We start from the raw sequence: 4151 nt of genomic DNA, 5'->3' as shown, positions 1-4151 counted from the left end.
AAAATTCATTGCTCTTTCTTTCCCTGGTAATGGCGCCAAAAACATGATGCCAATACCATGGTTCAAAACTTCGCACAACTAACCAGCAAGTGCACTGGGTCGTCCAAGTAATACCTTACATGAGTAAGGGTCGAATCCCACGGAGATTGTTGGTATGAAGTAAGCTATGGTCACCTTGTAAATCTCAGTCAGGAGGATATAAAATAGTTATGGAGTTTTCGAAAATAAACAATAAACTAAGGATAGAAATACTTATGTAAATCATTGGTGAGAATTTCAGATAAGGGTATGGAGATGCATTCGTTCCTCTGAACCTCTGCTTTCCTGCTGTCTTCATCCAATCAATCTTACTCCTTTCTATGGCTGGCTTTATGTAAGGATGTCACCGGTGCCAATGGCTACTTTCGATCTCTCTCGGGAAAATGGTCCAAATGCTCTGTCACAGCACGGCTAATCGTCTGGAGGCATCACCCTTGTCGTTGGTTGCATCCTATTCCTCCCTGTGAAAATGGTCCGATGCGCTGTCACTGCATGGCTAATCATCTTGGAGGTTCTCGATCATACTGGAATAGAATTTACTATCCTTTTGCGTCTGTCACTACGCCTAGCACTCACGAGTTTTGAGTTTGTCACAGTCATTCAATCATTGAATCCTACTCGGAATACCACGGACAAGGTTTAGACTTTTCGGACTCTCATGAATGCCGCCATCAATCTAGCTTATACCACGAAGATTCTGATTAAGAGATCTAAGAGATACTCATTTAATCTAATGTAGAACGGAAGTGGTTGTCAGGCACGCGTTCATAGGGAATGATGATGATTGTCACGTTCATCACATTCAGGTTGAAGTGCGAATGAATATCTTAGAAGCGAAATAAGATGAATTGAATAGAAAACAGTAGTACTTTGCATTAATCTTTGAGGAACAGCAGAGCTCCACACCTTAATCTATGGAGTGCAGAAACTCTACCGTTGAAAATACATAAGTGATAGGACCAGGCATAGCCGAATGGCCAGCCCCCAAAACGTGATCACAGGATCAAAATACAATCCAGGATGTCTAATACAATAGTAAAAGGTCCTATTTATAATAAACTAGCTACTAGGGTTTACAGAAGTAAATAATTGATGCATAAATCTACTTCCGGGGCCCACTTGGTGTGTGCTTGGGCTGAGCTTGAGTTTTACACGTGTAGAGGTCCTTCTTGGAGTTGAATGCCACCTTTTGTGCCATTTTGGGCGTTGAACTCCACTTTGCAACTTGTTTCTGGCGCTGGACACCAGAATTGGGCAGAGAGCTGGCGTTGAACGCCAGTTTGCGTCATCTAAACTTAGGCAAAGTATGGACTATTATATATTTCTGGAAAGCCCTAGATGTCTACTTTCCAACGCAATTGGAAGCGCACCATTTTGAGTTCTGTAGCTCCAGAAAATTCATTTTGAGTGCAGGGAGGTCAGAATCCAACAGCATCAGCAGTCCTTCTTCAACCTCTGAATCTGATTTTTGCTCAAGTCCTTCAATTTCAGCCAGAAAATACCTGAAATCACAGAAAAACACACAAACTCATAGTAAAGTCCAGAAATGTAAATTTAACATAAAAACTAATGAAAACATCCCTAAAAGTAACTAGATCCTACTAAAAACATACTAAAAACAATGCCAAAAAGCGTATAAATTATCCGCTCATCACAACACCAAACTTAAATTCTTGCTTGTCCCCAAGCAACTGAAAATCAAATAGGATAAAAAGAAGAGAATATACTATAAATTCCAAACTATCAATGAAACATAGCTTCAATCAGATGAGCGGGACTTGTAGCTTTTTGCCTCTTGAATAGTTTTGGCATCTCACTTTATCCATTGAGGTTCAGAATGATTGGCATCTATAGGAACTCAGAGTTCAGATAGTGTTATTGATTCTCCTAGTTCAGTATGATGATTCTTGAACACAGCTTCTTTATGAGTCTTGGCCGTGGCCCTAAGCACTTTGTTTTCCAGTATTACCACCGGATACATAAATGCCACAGACACATAATTGGGTGAACCTTTTCAGATTGTGACTCAGCTTTGCTAAAGTCCCCAATTAGAGGTGTCCAGGGTTCTTAAGCACACTCTTTTTTTGCTTTGGACCTTGACTTTAACCGCTCAGTCTCAAGTTTTCACTTGACACCTACACGCCACATGGACATGGTTAGGGACAGCTTGGTTTAGCCGCTTAGGCCAGGATTTTATTCCTTTAGGCCCTCCTATCCACTGATGCTCAAAGCCTTGGGATCCTTTTTATTTGCCCTTGCCTTTTGGTTTTAAGGGTTATTGGCTTTTTTCTCTTGCCTCTTGGTTTTAAGAGTTTTTGGCTTTTTCTGCTTGCTTTTTCTCTTTCTTTCTATATATTTTTTTTCGTCCCTTTTTTTTTCTGCAAGCTTTGTTCTTTGCTGCTTTTTCTTGCTTCAAGAATCATTTTTATGATTTTTCAGATTATCAAATAACATGTTTCCTAGTCATCATTCTTTCAAGAACCAACATATTTAACATTCTTAAACAACAACTTCAAAAGACATATGCACTGTTCAAGCATACATTCAGAAAACAAGAAGCATTGTCACCACATCAATATAATTAAACTAAGTTCAAGGATAAATTCAAAACTCATGTACTTCTTGTTCTTTTGAATTAAAACATTTTTCATTTAAGAGAGGTGATGGATTCATAGGACATTCATAACTTTAAGACAAAGTTACTAACTACTAATGATCATGTAATGGAGACACAAACATAGATAAGCACATAACATAGAAAACGAAAAAACAGAAGAAATAAGAACAAGGAATGAATCCACCTTAGTGATGGTGGCGTTTCCTTCTTGAGGAACCAATGATGTCCTTGAGCTCTTCTATGTCTCTTCCTTGTCTTTGTTGCTCCTTCCTCATTGCTTTTTGATCTTCTCTTATTTCATGAAGGATGATGGAGTGTTCTTGATGTTCCACCCTTAGTTGTCCCATGTTGGAACTTAATTCTCCTAGGGAGGTGTTGATTTGCTCCCAATATTTATGTGGAGGGAAGTGCATCCCCTGAGGTATCTCAGGGATCTCTTGATTTGAAGCCACATGTTCTACCACTGAGCTATAGACCCTTGAGATGAATCTTTCCATCTCCCATGACTCGGAGGTGGAAGCAATTGTCTTCCCTTTCCTCTTTCTTGAGGTTTTTCTGGCCTTAGGTGCCATTAATGGTTATGAAAAAACAAAAAAGCTATGCTTTTACCACACCAAACTTAGAATGTTGCTCGCCCTCGAGCAAAAGAAGAAAGAATAGAAGAAGAAGAAGATATGGAGGAGATGGAGGGATGTGTGTATTCGGCCATATGGGTGGGATTGGGTGGGAAAGAGATATTGAATTTTGAAGGTAGGTGGGTGTATGGATGTGAGTGGTGGTAGGTGGGGATCCTATGGGGTCCACAGATCCTGAGATGATCCTGTGGGGTCCATAGATCCTGAGGTGTTCAAGGATTTACAACCTTGCACCAAATTAGGCATGTAAAATGCCCTTGCACACAACTCTGGGCGTTCAGCGCCAGGTTGGTGCCCATTTTGGGCATTCAACGCCCATTTGTTGCCCATTTCTGGCGTTGAACGCCAGAACCATGCTTGTTCTGGGCGTTCAGCGCCAGCTCTCCTCCAGGGTGCAGTTCTGGCGTTCAAACGCCCAGATGCTGCCCAATTTGGGTGTTCAGCGCCCAGATACTGCCCATTTTGGGCATTCAGCGCCAGAACCATGCTCTGTTCTGGCGTTGAACGCCAGGCAGGTGCTTCCTCCAGGGTGTGATTTTTCTTCCGCTGTTTTTGATTCTGTTTCTAAATTTTTCGTTTATTTTGTGACTCCACATGATCATGAACCTAAGAAAACATGAAAAAAAAAATAAAATTAGATAAATAAACATTGGGTTGCCTCCCAACAAGCGCTTCTTTAATGTCAATAGCTTGACAGTGGGCTCTCATGGAGCCTCACAGAAGTGCAGAGCTTTGTTGAGACCTCCCAACACCAAACTTAGAGTTTGGATATGGGGGTTTGACACCAAACTTAGAGTTTGGTTGTGGCCTCCCAACACCAAACTTAGAGTTTGACTGTGGGGGCTTTGGTTGACTCTGCT

The sequence above is a fragment of the Arachis ipaensis genome, chromosome B5 (assembly GCF_059453495.1).
Source record: "Arachis ipaensis isolate K30076 ecotype BB chromosome B5, ASM5945349v1, whole genome shotgun sequence".
In the NCBI taxonomy this organism is placed as follows: Eukaryota; Viridiplantae; Streptophyta; class Magnoliopsida; order Fabales; family Fabaceae; genus Arachis; species Arachis ipaensis.
This window is presented reverse-complemented; position numbering follows the sequence as displayed.